Source organism: Lissotriton helveticus, chromosome 8 (genome assembly GCF_964261635.1).
Source record: "Lissotriton helveticus chromosome 8, aLisHel1.1, whole genome shotgun sequence".
Lineage (NCBI taxonomy): Eukaryota > Metazoa > Chordata > Amphibia > Caudata > Salamandridae > Lissotriton > Lissotriton helveticus.
This window is the reverse complement of record NC_136069.1, coordinates 605,195,182-605,212,417: the sequence shown is the minus strand read 5'-3', so window position 1 is coordinate 605,212,417 and position 17,236 is coordinate 605,195,182.

Here is a 17,236-nt window from a genome sequence, read left to right as displayed (position 1 = left end):
TGGGGGACATCAACTTCCACCTGGAGAACAACAACGACCGCAACACCACCACCCTGCTTGACAACCTCGCCATCCTCGGACTCAAGCAGCTGGTGACCACCCCCACCCACCTCGCCGGACACACACTCGACGCTGTCTTCTCTTCCAGCAAGGACATCGTCTTCAGCCACGCCACCGGACTCCACTGGACGGACCACAGCTGCGTCCACTTCACCTTCAGAAGATCCACGATCCACCACCACCAGCAACAGGTTGCTCGAAGAAACTGGAACAAGATCACAGCAAACCAGCTCGCCACTTCCTTGAGCCAACACCCTCCCGCCAGCTCAGCGAACCCCAGCCAGGCCGCCGACAACCTCACGAAGTGGATCAGCAACTGCGCAGACGACCTCGCCCCACTGAGGCCCCGCCTAGCAGACCCGGCAGCAAGAAGGCCCCATGGTTCACCGACGAACTCAAGAGCTCCAAGAAGAACTGCCGAGCCCTCGAGAAAGCCTGGAGAAGGGAGCCATCACCGGACAACATGACCACCCTCAAGCTCGCCACCCGGAAGCACCATCAACTGATCCACGCCACCAAGAAATCAGCATTCAAGGACCGGCTGGACAACAACGCACACAACTGCAAGGAACTCTTCAACATCGTGAAAGAGCTCTCCAACCCCAACGCCGGAATCAACGACATCACCCCGTCGCAAGACCTCTGCAACTCCCTCGCCTCCTACTTCCACAACAAGATCGCTGACATACACAACAGCTTCAGCCCACTAACAACGCTCCCCATGACCGCACCAACGCCCCCCACCACCACCCTCAGCGCCTGGACCCAGATCAACACAGAAGACACCATCTGCACGATGAACTCTATCCACTCCGGATCTCCGACAGACCCCTGCCCTCACCACGTCTTCAACAAGGCCGACGCTATCATCGCACCCCACCTGCGGGACATCATCAACACCTCCTTCGACACCGCCACCTTCCCTGAGAGCTGGAAGCACGCCGAAATCAGCGCTCTACTAAAGAAACCAACAGCGGACCCCACCGAACTCAAGAATTACCGCCCCATCTCGCTCCTCCCGTTTCCAGCCAAAGTCATCGAGAAGACCGTCAACAAGCAGCTGGCCACCTTCCTCGAGACGAATGGATCCCTCGACCCCTCACAGTCTGGCTTCCGAGCCAACCACAGCACCGAGACCGCCCTCATCGCTGCCACCGATGACATCCGAGCCCTGCTGGACAACGGCGAAACAGCAGCCCTCATCCTCCTAGACCTCTCCGCGGCGTTCGACACTGTTTGTCACCGCACCCTAGTGCAGCGCCTCAGCAACATCGGAATCCAGGAAAAGGCTCTGGAGTGGATCATCTCCTTCCTCGCTGGAAGGACACAGAGAGTACGCCTGCCACCGTTCAGATCTGCAGCCACGGAAGTCATCTGCGGCGTTCCTCAGGGCTCCTCGCTCAGCCCCACCCTCTTCAACGTCTACATGAGCCCCCTTGCGGCCATCGCACGCCAACACAACCTCAACATCATCTCCTACGCCGACGACACCCAGCTGATCCTCTCCTTGACCAACGACCCCGCCGCCGCCAGAACCAACCTCCACGAAGGGATGAAAGACGTAGCCGAGTGGATGACGACCAGCCGCCTGAAACTGAACTCAGACAAGACGGAAGTCCTCATCCTAGGCTCCTCGCCCTCCGCCTGGGACGACTCCTGGTGGCCCCCCGCCCTGGGCACCGCACCCAAACCGACAGACCACGCACGCAACCTGGGCTTCATCCTGGACTCCTCCCTCTCCATGACCAGACAAGTCAACGCCGTCTCCGCGTCCTGTTTCAACATCCTGCGCTTGCTACGGAAGATCTTCCGGTGGATCCCCACCAAGACCAGGAAGACGGTCACCCAGGCCCTCGTCACCAGCCGACTGGACTACGGCAACGCCCTCTACGCCGGAACCACCGCCAAGCTCCAGAAGAGACTCCAGCGGATCCAGAACGCCTCAGCCAGACTCATCCTCGACATCCCCCGACGCAGCCACATCTCCGGACATCTGAGAGACCTGCACTGGCTCCCCGTCAACAAGAGAATCACCTTCCGTCTCCTCACCCATGCACACAAAGCCCTACACGACCATGGCCCGAGCTACCTCAACAACCGCCTCAACTTCTACGCTCCCAAACGCCACCTCCGATCGACCAACCACGCCCTCGCCGCCGTCCCACGCATCCGAAGAGCGACAACAGGAGGAAGGTCCTTCTCCTACCTGGCCGCCAAGACCTGGAACACCCTCCCTCCCGACCTTCGCCTGACCCAAGACCACCTCTCCTTCAGGAAGAAGCTCAAGACCTGGCTGTTCGAGCAGTAGCGGCACCCCCCCCCCCCCCCCCAAGCGCCTTGAGACCCTCCGGGTGAGTAGTGCGCTCTATAAATGCCTGATTGATTGATTGATTGCTGGTGAGGTTGGCGCAGAATGTAATTTGCCCCTGATATGATACTGTACATAATGTAGTTTATGTTACAGGCTGATGCTAAGAACATTGATTACCAGTGGTTACTGGTTGTACTTTTATGATCTGTTTTACTTTTACTAAGTTCGCTTTGTGATGGTTCTGACAGTGGTCAGTGGGCCATGTCATGTGTAAATAATTCCCTTGTAGATATGAACCAGTGCCAGGTGGCACCATATATATCATGTGTTTACTATTCTAATGTGTTATGACAATACAAAGGCTATTTTTGATATAACTTTGTGTGGAGTTCCTTTTGTAGTGTGCCTGGGATGTTGTTGCTGTGTGCGTGCGCAAATGCTTTACACATGGCTACCGGGATAAGCCTGACTGCTCGTGCCAAGCTACCAAGGGGGTGAGCAGGGGTTATCTTTGACGTGTAACTCCCTTGCCCTGACTAGAGTGGTGGTTTCTACCTGGCTTTGGCGCAAGCCTTAGTCAACCAGAAATCCCAATTCTAACAAAAAACCTTCACCCCTCTGGAGCCCCTATGGAAACCTGAATGGAAGGCAGTTGTGAAGCCCTATCTTTGTAGACTCGGCAGTGGTTCCCCATAAGATGTATCTCCTAGAACAACGGAATCCCCACATCAAGTATACAAACAACGGGCTTTGGCTCCATCCACAGGAATATTACTCTCTTACTATTTGATACTGACTATTTAGTGCTTCATCCTGCCTTCTAAGAAGTGCTTCCATTGGAATGCATAGGGGCTATTTTACATCTCAGAAGAACACTCACGCATCCCACTGTTTGCCCAATCACATCTCAGTCTATTAGATGTCTTCAATAAAGGAAGCAATTCTATGTTGCTACTTTTTCTCCCTATCATTGGCAAAGTCAGTGCAGCAGACGTCAATGCGATCAGTATCTCCGCATGCAATGCATTTAAACAACACTTGCGAATGCCTCCATTTATATGTGTTGGTAAATTAAGCCAGATATATTGGCTTTGACAGTGCTCGTCTTACAGATGTTGCTAAGTTTTTTATTATTTGCGCTCGTTTGAGACACTGAATGGACATCAATTCTAGCCAGGAACTGTGCTGTCTATACAGTATTGCTTTGACACAAGGTCCCCGCGTGCTGCCTATAACTATGACTGTAAAACTGTCAGCAGGCAGAGTGGCCAAAGGGCCTCTGTTCATGCAGCAGCAGACTGTAGAACACAGCAGCAAGGTGGCCAGGCGCGTGAAGAAAGGAGGCGTCGTTAATGTGATTTGTTTGCGAATAAACAAGTTTAAGTTCTGTGGAAGCTCGAGCATGACACAGAGATGCTCATACAACCTCATCCAACTCTGCCAGGACAGCTATGGGTATTTTGTGAGGTATCAACTTATAGTGGACTATTGACTTACATTACAACTTAAATTGCAGCTGCCTGGACCAAGAGAGAGAGAGAGACCTACAGCACAGCCTTGTGCTTTGTATCTTTTACTACAGTTCCCTACAGCACTAACCGCTGACTATCAAAAACATCAGTTCCCCAGCTCCCAATCAGTTTTCATCACAAAACGTGGGAAACTTTTTTTCCTTTCCAAACAGTTCTGTAATGTATTACATTTTTTTAAACTTCCATTCTACCTGAAACCAATAAATCATAAATTGGGCTTTCCGTATTGCATATTTACACATTATTTCAACACTAGAAAGGCAGAAATTCGTCCACCTGGACAGCGGAAACCTTTTCAGTTTTGCATTAACATGGAGAAGGAAAGTTTATTCGTGAAATTGATACTCATTAACTACGTGATAAACTGCTCGGTTCAAAGAAGCATATTAGAAATATATTTGTTCGATGGACGTAATTTTGTAACATGCTGCTTTATTTAATAACACCGTATTTTCCAGAGTATGCGCATTCCTCAAACAGATTTTCAACAAGCTTCCAGTTATGGTAATTAAAAGAACGTGAAGGATTATTTGAGCAAGAGGAACAGAGGCAGAGCTATTCAGAAAGCCACTTACGTGTTAACACTTTGTCGCAGAGCTCCGCATTAAGGTGCTTTTCAGGTGGTTGCCATGACAAACTGAGCCATGGTCGCTAGGGCTGTGGTCATGGTGCAGTATCCATCCCTCCCTTTCCACAGACTGCTGCCTTACTAGCTGACCTTGCCGTGGTCAGCAAAGCTGAACAATGTGCTGCTGCGCTGATCTGAATTCCACCAATAAAAACGTGAATATGGACAGAGTGGGGATTTGGGAAGGTCTGAGTTTAACTGACACATTTCTTGCAGAACACTCCTCGAATTAATTGAATATATAAAGAGAAAACATTAAGATCTGCAGAAGAGGGAAAACATCGTAAGCAATCAGTGCACAGAAACGAACACGATCACAAGAGTCCTTTGGGGAGCACCTCTCAATAGCTGTGGCGGCTGCTCCGCTAAGGCGGAGGAGCGTCACCCCACTGCTCTTCGAGCAGTTTAAAAAGGAAAAAAAAGATGATAATACCCAATGTTATTATCATTTTACTTTTCCGTTTCTGCCTATGTTTGGGGCGGGCTGGGCTGGCCAGGGCTGGGGTAGGGGGAGGAGTGGTGAGCACACTCTAAGGGGCCCATTAGGATGGCGGGGTATCCACCCGCCATCCACACAGCAAAGACCCCCGCCATATTATGATGGCTGGGGGGTCCGCGGCGGAAAGACCGTCCTCCGCTTTTCAGTGCCTGCATATGGTGGCGACCACCGCCATCCATATTACAATGCCGGCGGTCACTGGACTTCAACGCCGCCGTGGAAAGGCATACAGTCTTTGCTTTGAGAGCCCATGGGGTGGGGGTGCACATGGGGGGTACCTATGGTACCCCTCTCATTGCCATGCACTACTTGGCAGGCACCACATGGTGCCTGCCATGTAGTGCATGGCAGTGCCGTGCACAGTCCTTTTCCCTTGTGGGCGGGTCTGCAGCCAGCAGATCCACCCGCAATGGAAAAGGCATTAGGATGTGCCCGCCAAACTGGCGGGCACATCCTAATGTGCATGTTGGGACCGCCGCAGCATCTGCGGGCGGTCCTGTGCTCCATTATGGTGGCAGACAGACATAGTCCGCCCAGCATCGTAATAGGCCTCTTAGTGCACATGACTGTTTGGCTGGCCATCTTGGGCCGGCCAAACCGTCATGCACACTTTGCATGTTCTTCACTGGCTGTATTGTACAGCCAGGTTGGAGAACATGCACAGCCTCCCAGTCCCACTCTGAGCGCAGAGCCACAGCACTCAACCAAATCACAACGCTGCTGTAAAACTCTCACTCTGGATAATGTTTTTTCCAACTCCCCTCACATCTCCTGCAATACCCTACGTTAATTGAATTTTGCATTCAGGCACCTAGGAAGAGAACCCATGCTACTTCTGACACCCCTCGCCTCTTCAGACAGTGGAAGAGAGTTACGCCAGAGGGCTTTAAAACCTCTTTTGTAGAGCCACAGATATTAGAACCAGACAACATCGAAGAGGCGCTCATTAACTATAACTTGGCAGTTTCTAGTGCCATGGACCAGTTAGCCCCCCTGAAACCCTTCCCTAGCACGCCTAGGCTCCCCCAGAATGCCTGGTATTCTCCTATTCTTTGTATACAGAAACAAATTTGGAGGAAGCATGAAATATGGTGGCGCTTCACTCATGAGGAGGAGGACAAAGCTCGGTTTCATGTGGCTCTGGCCGACTACCACGGGAAAATTAGGGCAGCATGCAAAGCTCATATAGCTCTACAATTAGACCAGGGCAAAAATTACCCTAATGTGCTATATCGCATTCTGCAGTCCTTCACTTACCTCAAGGCATGTGAGAATCCAATGGTCCCTACACAAAAATTGTGCGATGATATTAGCACTTTCTTTATACAAACAATTATGACCATCTATGATAAAATTGTCCAAGCAGGGGAGCACTCTTCCTTCACCATGATTCCCGTAGAATCTGGGCAGGCAGTCACTCAACTGTTGGGAAGTTTTCTCCTGGTGACACAGGTGGAGGTTGAGTCATTGATCCACTCAGTAAAAGCCGGATCACCTCAGGATCATATACTGGCAAAAATCACCACTTCTCTTGCCAGCCACCTGTCCCCCTCCATTGCACATCTCCTCAATCTCTCCCTGCGAGGTGGCCTGGTCCCTTTGGAATGAAAAGCAGCACAGGTTATGCCTATCCTGAAGAACACCAAGGCCCCGCTAACCGAGTTTTCCAATGTCCGCCCTATCTCTCTCCTCCCTTTCCTGGGCAAGCTATTCGAGAAACATATAAACACTCATCTTTCTAATCATGTTGAATGGACGGGCAACCTTGATCCATCTCAGTCAGGCTATCGCCCTAAATACAGCACAGAATCAGCCCTACTAGCGGTAACCAACAACATCAGGATGACCCTAGATAGAGGCCCCTCCATGATTCTGGTGCTGTTGGATCTATCCGCCGCGTTCGAAACGGTTTCCCATAAAATCTTGCTCAGGAGGTTGGAGGAGATTGGACTCAGATACTTGGCCCTTCAGTGGTTGACAAGTTTTCTTTTTTCTCGTTCTCAGACGGTTAACCTTGGCTCTTATCGTTCAGCTGCAACAGAACTGTCCAAGGGAGTACCACAGGGCTCTTGTTTGAGCCCGACTTTGTTTAATATCTATGTGGCTCCCTTGGCCAATCTGTTGACGAGTAGTGGGTTCATCCCTGTCTTCTATGCGCATGATACCCAGCTGCTTTTTCCATTTGCAAAGTTTACTCCATCAGTGCAGGCTACCTTCTTCCTGGGATTGAGAAATATCTCTCAGTGGATGAGGAGTAACTTTCTTCAGTGCAATGAGGGGAAGACAGGAATCATGCTCTTCGGAGAAGCTCAACTACAGTGGACACCTGATGGGTGGCCTTCAGACCTAGGCACTCCCCCCGTTCCAAAAACCTGTGTAAAAAACGTAGGTGTCCGCCTTGAGCAGACCCTCACTATGAAGGAGCACGTTGCTATAACCGCTGGCTCCTGCTTTCATGTGTTGGGTCTTTTGCGTCGGATCCTTCCTCTGCTCCCTGACTGATCCAGGAAGACCCTAACCCAGGTGCTTATTTTATGCCACCTGGATGTCTGCAATAGTCTTCTGCTGTCTGCCAACGAGACCTCCCTTGATCGACTACAGGTTGTCCAGAATACGGCAGCACGTTTGATTCTGAACGCACCCCCAAGGACAGACTCTCGGCCTCTGCTTTATCAGCTCCACTGGCTCCCGATACAGAAGCGAGTACAGTTTAAAGTCTACTGCACCATTCACAAGGCAATGGCCAATTCTGGCCCTAGCTATCTAGCGGATAAATGTATCTCCTACACTCCTCGGCGGTCTCTCCACTCAGAATCCAAGCACCTCCTCACAGTGCCTAGAATTAAACGAGCCAGACAGGGTGGGAAGGCCCTATCTTATCTGGGTCCCTGCCACTGGAACAAGCTCCCTGTGCAACTAAGACAGTGCACAGAACAACTCCACTTCAGGAAACAGCTTAAAACCCATCTTTTCACCACTGATCTCTAGCTGACAGTCTTCCCTTATGCAGCCTGTTCTCGAGCACAGAGATACCCCTTTGGGGGTCGCTTCTGGCGCTTTATAAATAAATAAATAAATAAATAAATAAAAGAGCATTGTGATTGGCTAGGGAAGTCTGGAAGCCTGTGTGCTTCCTGGTTCCTGCTGTAGACCGATTAACCGATGACGACAGAGAGGTGGTGGCTGGTTGGACGGCCTGCAGGTGAAAGTTTTACTTTTTTTTCATTTACCCACCCACTATCTCCGCTAGCCTCGCAGCCCTGTTAAGTAGCAACTGCCATTGCTCAATAGTGTGGTACAAAAGGAGGTGGTGATGGACGGAGCATCTGAACCAATCAAACACTCACACCCAGTCAACAGATCTGGGTTTAATCCATCACCGTTTTTTAGCCCACTCTGCCACCCTAGTTCAGACATGGCCATATGCAAATCAGTCTGACCCTGTGCCTCATGGGAACAGTCCAGCCCGAACTGCTAAGTCATGCCTTCCTAGGACCGGTTTCTGGCATTTCAGCCGTCTTCTGCCAGGCTTGCTTGAATCCAGTGGCAACGTGAGCAAGGGACTCACATCTGAGCATACCCTGCCAACTTATGGCGAACAAAGCGGTACAAAAGGAGGTGGTGATGGACGGAGCACAGGGTCAGACTGATTTGCATATGGCCATGTCTGAACTGGGGTGGCAGAGTGCGCTAAAGAACGGTGATGGATTAAACCCAGATCTGTTGACTGAGTGTGAGTGTTTGATTGGTTCAGATGCTCAGGTATAATGTGGCACACAGGTTTACAAAGTGACGCATCTGCCTACTAATGCCGATGTTTAAAATGCATTGTAGGGAGAATCAGCAAGCTCTGTGAGAACATCAGGTATTACTTGCTGGGCTTTTGGTCTGCATAATTCTAATCTGACTTAACTTCTTCAGGAGGTTGGGTTTTCCGATTGCTATTCTTTATGTCAACAGAATGGCCTTGAGAGTGGTGTAACTAAATGTGATCTAAAATTTGTGAGTTATCTGTCAATTAATGGTTCTCAATGCATAGCTCACGTGGTGTTTCAGCTACTCTTATTTTCACTCCTCGTATTGACGGAGAAAGATTGATCAGAGGATTGCCTGTGAGTTAAATGGAAATGCTGCAGATTGTCTAATCCTAAAGGGCCCAGGACGGTTATGGTAGTAAGGAGAGTAAGCATATAGTAAAATATTACTACGTTTGCTCTGCAAAAGTATAAAAAGGAGGACCTTTCACTCTGTGTATTTTGTATTCTATATTGGACCGGAAATGCAGTAAGGTAAAAGTGCAAGGAGACACAGAAAATAAACAAAATATGCTTCCTTCATTCAATTCTGTAGAGGCAGCTAAATCAGTTATGAGGCTATTGTATCTATGTATGCACAAGTGAAAAACAAAATCCCAGTTTGGTCAGTGTGTGCCACCTATTCTGCAGTTCTTTGTGGTGTCTAAACACCCTCAGTGTTGGACTGGTCCACTGAAAATTGAACAATTATCATTATAAACACAGTAGGCAATCACCTTGCTCAAGAATCACAAAAGTTACTGACCCCCGGCCAACTGGCCTTCCATGGGGCTCAAACACCCTTTGTCCCAAAAGTCAGGGCTGGCTAAGCACGCAGCCAAAAGCAAGATGCGCAAGAGAACAAGCCTAAACGTGGCAGCTGCCTACTACTTGCTGGGCAGTTGGGAATCTCAATGAAGGCCTAAATGTTGCAGCTGGCACTAAGTGCTGCGCAGCTGGGCAGGCCAAGGTAGGGGCGAAGGAGTGTGTCTTACTCCTGGATTCACAAGAACATGTCCCCTAGCAATGGAATACCTAAACGGTGCAGCTGCCTACTAGTTGCTGGGCAGCTGTGAAGTTTAGAAAATGCGACATGGGCTTTCAGTAGTCCTTACAACAAACTGCGCCAAATGCTGGAGCCCTCTGGCTCTGGGAATTATGATGCATAGCGTTGGAGCCCTCAGGCTCTAGGAAGAGTGGGGCCAGAAGCATGGAAGCCCCACGGGGCTCTGTGAAACCAATGAAGCCCAAGCCCCTCACAGGGACTTTAAATACATCAGGGCCAAAGCAGAACTTGCCCCCGGGGGGCACACTGGCTCTGTAAATAATGAGGCTAGGTTAGAGCCACACCGGCTCTTTACACATACGTGCCCAATAAAGGGAAAGAACTTGCCCCCAACGGTGGAAAGAACACGGGCCCTTATAGCCCCTCTCAACAATTATGGGCTCGTAGGAGCGGCCCACTGACTGACGGGGTCACTCAGACTCAGGGCCCCACGCTGGGATCTTGCGATTAAAAATGATTCCACACACCTTGGAGCAGCCCGCAACGGTGGGTCCACTCTGGATAGAGGCAGTGTCACCCTGCCTGGGCCAGCAGGAATACGGAACACATGGAGCCCTTCCCCAGCCCGTCTCACTTACCGGGCTATTTTGCAGCTGCCTGCGGGGCTCTCCTGTGGTGGTTGTGGTACGTCTCGTCTGGCCGCGGGGGGAGGGGGCAGGCACCGGCAATGTGCCTCGTGCCCCCTCCATTTCCTCTGGTTGGCGGTCTTCTCTGGCGGCACCTCCGAGGCTCCAGATCAATCCCGCCCTGACAAGCAGGTGGTCCGGGGCTCTGCCCTTGCTCTCGGGAGCCCCAGGGGGAGACACTGGCTTCTTCTCGGTGGTGCAGAAGCACGGGGTAGGCTCCCGTCTGCTTTATGCTTCTGGGAGCGCTCCTCCAATCACAGCGCGGCACGGGATGTGGGGCTCCCTCTTGAATACACAATCCCTGGCAGGGTGGGCACTCGCTAGGGTTATAAAAATAACAGCACAAAGCACCTGGCGGGGTGGGCACCCGCTAGGGTTTTTAAAAAAAGCACAATGCGGGGTAATCCCGTTTCTTTGCACACAAGATCCTTGGTGGGGTGGGCACCTGCTAGGGATATAAAAATCGGCAAATCCACGGCCTGGGCACCCATGCCGAAATCGGCTGATTGAGGGGAATCTCCAGGCGGGGATTCCCTTTTAAAAAGGATTGCGGTGCCGTGCTGCAACTCACAAATAGGAGCGATGTTCCTCCAAAGAAAAGGGCACCACAATAAGCACTCTTCAGGGAAATAAAGCGCTTCCCAGGCGCTTGAATGCAAAGTCCTGTAAAGTCTGGTAGAATGTAGGGGGGTCAAAGGCTGGGCCCAGGGGCCAGCTCACAGGGCCCTCCAGCCGGGAGGCAGGCCCCAGAGGCGGTTCCTCCTGGCACCCAGCAGAAGCAGCAGGCCCCCCTTAGGTCAGGATCAGAGAGAACACTTTACATGGGGTCACAGCCCCTTCTTATACACAAATTCCCTTTGTCTCAAGGGTGCAGGGTAGGGGGAAAACCAGATGCAACTGGTTCTGGAGCACTTTGTTGTGCTCAGCCCCTCTCCCTATTCACAGGACAGGCTAGGGACATCAGACGCACCACAAGGGGCGGAGCCAGCATTGTGGAGGGAAGGCACAGCCCTATTCAGGTCCCAGGTGCAACTCCTCCCTCCCATCTACATGCAGATCTCCCTATCCACAACCAGGCAGACCCAACCTGACTCCTGGAGCCAGGCACACCAGCCAGCCCCTGTCACTCACAATCCAGACAGTCAATCCACATTCACTGCACACAGAAATGCCAACTTCTAGAAGTGGCACTTCTACACTAGTCACAATAAATCTGCGCACACCGTCGCGCAGCAGTTAATCTCACGAGTTTGCACATACCAAACTCGCCCCTGCACTCCTCTCACATCAGGAACGAACAAGGATACATTAAAAGGCTAAACGTTTAGGAGTGAACCTGCCAAAAAGGCCAAGTCCAACACTTCCTTTAAAAAACATGAAGTACATAAAAGATCCAAAATGACCCAGAACCTTCTATCACTAGCTTAGCAGATTGATTGGTTTCTCCCTTTGCCCGGTAATATTTGCAATGGGACTGATAGTATTTGTGAAACAGAGTATGTATTTTCATTGCTCATGCCCTCAATTGGGATCAGATCCTCAGGAAGTGCTGAAAACCTTCTACTGAAACTGCAAAGATTCAACAAGAGGAAAACACATAACCGAACTTTTTTCAGGGATGGCGCCCAGAATTTTGAATGCGCTACCCCCAGAAACTAGACTTAATCCCTCTACCGCATCTTACAAAAAAGAAGTGAAATCGCTTCTCATGCTAAATTCACTTGAGCATGGAATACTATTATTATGCTACCCAATGTATCTTCCACATGGAATCTTATAATGTCTACTGTTCAGCTAGGTTTCCTGGATATTGTATCTATATTTTGCTTGATGTACATTGAACGTTGTGTTATGTACCTTATACCCATGTATCTATGATAGGATGTTTATACTTTCATTGATCATCATTGAACCTTATGTTATTTACTCTGTATTTTTGTAACTAAAACACTTACCTTGTAAAGCGCTCTGATAACCGCAAGGGTCTGGTTCGTGCTATATAAAACTTTCAAATAAATAAACAAATAAATAAATTGCTGTCACATCAGAGTTTTCTTTAAAAAATCCAAAAACGTGGTTAATTGGTATATTGGTATATTCAGTTACCTGACTTGTGAATGTCATTTCGTATACCTCACACAGTCAACACATATGCTTGGTATTTTATAGCCAAGGTGAATGTCTGACTAATGTGACAATGTTACAACATAAGCATGAATGCCAGTAGGGGAGGCTCAAGTGTGTTGTCATGATTTCCACCTATCCATTTGACATGATTTATTAGGAATTGGGGAAACATCATCTGGAGTGCGCTAAATGCACAGCAGCAGCAAACAGATATTGTGTAAAAATGCAACAGTTTATGTTTGGCTTTTTTATCATTGTGTTTGCTCTCGCTCTGAAGATGTTATGGTAATATCAAATAGCCTAATGGCAAACCTTGTGTTTACAGCAAATTAGCAACATTAGTAATTCCATTTCCATGGTCAATTGAAAAAAAAATTATGACATCAACCAATCAACTAATACCAATGGCCATATTATCTCCAGCTTTGTAAAATCATGCATGCCAAGTGTATTAACCAGAATACATAGTTTTCTGATGCATATGTGGGGGTTGATGTTGGGTTTCTACTTTTGGCTATTAATAGGTAGGTGCATGCAATACACTTATGTCTCAAGAAAAGGTAAACAGTGTAGGAAAAGAGCAAGTACTGGTTATCATTGGACATGAGTGGTACAATGCCTGATATACTGAAAGCGACTTGTCAAGCACCCTCCTACCAAAGAATTGTTTCTGGACAATAAGTGGCAATTACCATGAACAACAAGTCCAAGGATATGCAGCACTTACTGTTGTGATTATGAGTACTACATCTTCCAGAATGAATAGGAAGAACTGATATAGTCAGAAAGTGTGCTCTCTTCCCCCACTGTTTACATTTTCTAAAGGATGTTAGGTTGAAGATCCTTAGGGATGCACTTGCATCCTTGGAGTGGCACAGAATCTGATATACTAAAGCAGTTTGTTAAGCCCCCCCAAACCACAGGATTTCTCCGTGGTGATGAGTGCCAATTAGCCTGAAACATGATACTAATGATACCCAGCACTTTCTGTGCAAAGAAAAATGGCTGACAAACCCTTGATTACTTGAGAGTGTGAACATCTACCAAAATGCATTGAGAGAATGGGTGCAGTTGTGCAGGAAGGAGTGCTACCAAATAGCATCCTTGAAGTCAACAGCTTTGATCTTCTTTGTCTTGGAGCAAGTAGTGGAGTAGCTTGTGGTATACGGATGAAATCTCGAGTTAATCTCACTTGCAGCTAAGTGGACAAAGCTGTGCTAAACGGTAATCTACCATTACTTTGCGGCTACTACTACGATTTACCATTGCTACGCATTTTTTACGTAGCATAATCTTTTACTTTGCATGCTTTAAGTTTGCATGCTTCTACTTTGCATATACCGTTACTTAGCAAAGTCAATTACTATGCTGACTATTGACATCGTTGTTTGGAAAAGGAGGTGCTTCCATTTCCAAACAACGATGTGCAGCTCTGACAAAGCCTGAATCAGGAGAAGAGAGGAAGCAGGGTGAAGCGAGGGACCAGAGGAGAGAGAGGTAAGTGGGGCGGTGTAGTTTTGGGGGTTGTGCAGGGGGTTGTCTTTTAGGTTTTAGAGTTGTGTTTCTGTAGTGTAGTGTTGTGTATTTGGGCTTGGGGTAGTGGTTGTGCAGGGGGTTGTCTTTTAGGTTTTAGGGTTGTGTTTATGTAGTTTAAAGTAGTGTATTTGGGCTTAGGGTAGTGGTCCTGCAGGGGTTTGTCTTTTATATTGTAGGGTTGTGTTTATGTAGTGTAGAGTAGTGTATTTGGGTTTAGGGTAGTGGTCGTGCAGGGGGTTGTCTTTTAGGTTGCAGGCTGTGTTTATGTAGTGTAGAGTAGTGTATTTGGTTGAGGGTAGTGGTCGTGCAGGGGTTGTCTTTTAGGTTGCAGGGTTGTGTTTATGTAGTGTAGAGTAGTGCATTTGGGTTTGGGGTAGTGGTCAAGCAGAGGGTTGTCTTTTAGGTTGCAGGGTAGTGTTTATGTAGTGAAGAGTAGTGTATTTGGGTTTAGGGTAGTAGACGAGCAGGGTGTTGTCTTCTAGGTTGCAGGGTTGTGTTTATGTAGGGTAGAGTAATGTATTCAGGTTTAGGGTAGTGTTGTGGTGCTGGGGGTTGTCTTTTAGGTTTTAGGGTTGTGTTTATGTAGTGTATAGTAGTTTATTTGGGTTTAGGGTAGTGTTGTGGTGTTTGTGTAGTGCAGGATAGTGTTTTAGGTTAGTGTAGTGGTGTTTGGGTAGGGTAGAGTAATGTAGTGTATGAGGGTAAGGGTAAAAGAGTAAAAAATGCATAGAAGTTGCATACTTAGTAACATACTGCAAAGTAAATGCATATTCAGTACTTTTAAATGTATTTGTGAACTAAAAGCATGCGCAGTTAAATATTGCGTAGTAATGGTATTTGCGATGTAAAAACATTGTAGTAAAAACTTGCGAAGTAATGGTCTGATAAGAAACATCATATATTCGTACTAAACAGGAACCGAGGTTGGTTGATCAAGCAGAGTTGTGTCAGAGTCCATTCCAGGCCCCACTGTCCCCTTGAGTGGAGCTGAGCCTGAGGTCTCCTTTTTGGGCGTACAATAAATAAACTCTCAATTTTGGTTGCAGAGGTGAGTTGGTGGCTCTGTTGATCTGTGGCCCCTCTAACTGCTTGTGGGAGCCCGTCCCATCTCTGAAGGAGTATGTCTTTTTTGTTTTGCCAAATGCTTTCTGGAGTGAGAACCTCTTCTGTGTGACAATGGCCCTTAGTGAGCGACCAACACCTTGGCACCAATCTACATAGAATCATGAAACCTCTTCAGCATGGTGGCCATGTTTTTCTGTTCCTCTCTTAGAGATATCTAGTCTGCCTCTCAGTCTCTCTGCAGAATGCCTTTAGTTTGCCGCAATATGAGGAACACTCTGTGGATATCTTGGATTTTGAATGTGCACTTTTCCTAGGAATAATAGTCCTTCGTCCATTGTAACTGTAAGGAACAGTGAGTGAAGCCCAACTTGTTACATTAAGGGTATTTGCAGACACTACCTAGAAAAAGGTTTAATTGTCCTATGTAATGAATGAATCACTGACAGAATGTTGATGACTATAATATCGAGGTCACAAAATATTGATGCCTAAATATCGAAGTCAAGAATATCTACATCCTATCTAAATCATAGTAAGTATAAAAATATCGAAAAAAATATATAGTAAAAAATATTGTTGTTAAAGATATCATTTTTTTAATTTTTTATAAAAATAATATAAAATAAAGTAAATAATACATATAATTTAAAAAAAGATAGTTATAATTATAAAATGTTTAAAATTAGAAATAAGAAATATAATGTAAAACCTTTAAATATACATATGTATAAAATATCATATATATATACATTTACTTAATAATATTAGTAAAAAAATTATGATACATTATACAATTTTAGAAATATATAAAAAAATCATACATATCTATATATTAATACCTATATAATATTTGTATTATTTTACAATTACATTTTATACTACATTAACAGCAATAGTAGGGAAAATATTGGATAGCGGAGGGGATAAAATTACTATTCCCACTCCAGTGAGTGCACAGTAGGGAAAGTGTTGGATAGCAGAGATGTAAACATTACTATTCCCACTCCAGCGAGTGCAACAGTAGGGGAAGTTTTGGATAGTGGAGGGGAATAATTTACTATTCCCACTCCAGCAAGTACAACAGTAGGGAACTTGTTGGATAGTGGGAGGGAATAATTTACTATTCCAACTCCAGTGGGTGCAACAGTAGGGAAAGTGTTGGATAGCGGAGGGGTAACAATTACTATTCCCACTCCACAAAGTACAACAGTAGGGAAAGTGTTGGATAGCGGAGGGGAATAATTTACTATTTCCACTCCAGTGAGTGCAACAGTAGGGAAAGTATTGGATAGCGTAGGGGTAAAAATTACTATTCCCACTCCAGCAAGTGCAACAGTAGGGAAAGTGCTGGATAGCGGAGGGGTAACAATTACTATTCCCACTCCACAAAGTATAACAGTAGTGAAAGTGTTGGATAGTGGAAGGGAACAATTTACTGTTCCCACTCCAGTGAGTGCAACAGTAGGGAGAGTGTTGGATAAGATAGGGGTAAAAATTACTATTCGCACTCCAGCAAGTGCAACAGTAGGGAAAGTGTTGAATAGCAGAGAGGAATAATTTACTATTCCTACACCAGCAAGTGCAACAGTAGAGAAAGTGTTGAATTGCATAGGGGAATAATGTTCCATTCCCACTCAAGCAAAATAATTAAAATGAATTAACAAACAATTATTAAATTACATTTTTTTTGCCTCCCACCATATTCCCCTATAAATGACACCACCAATGTTCTAAAACATAACACTATTGACATAATTAATTAATAATTATCTAATTAATTAATATAAATTAACAAGCAATTTATAAACAATATATAATAATTTAATTCACACAATTAACAATATAAAACAACTTAAAATAACTTTTATAAGAATTCTTTTTTATATATATATTGAAATTAAATTACTTCCCAGCCTACTCCCCTATCAACACACAGCACACTCTAAAAATATGCCAGAAACAACATAATTAATACATAATTAATCATTATTA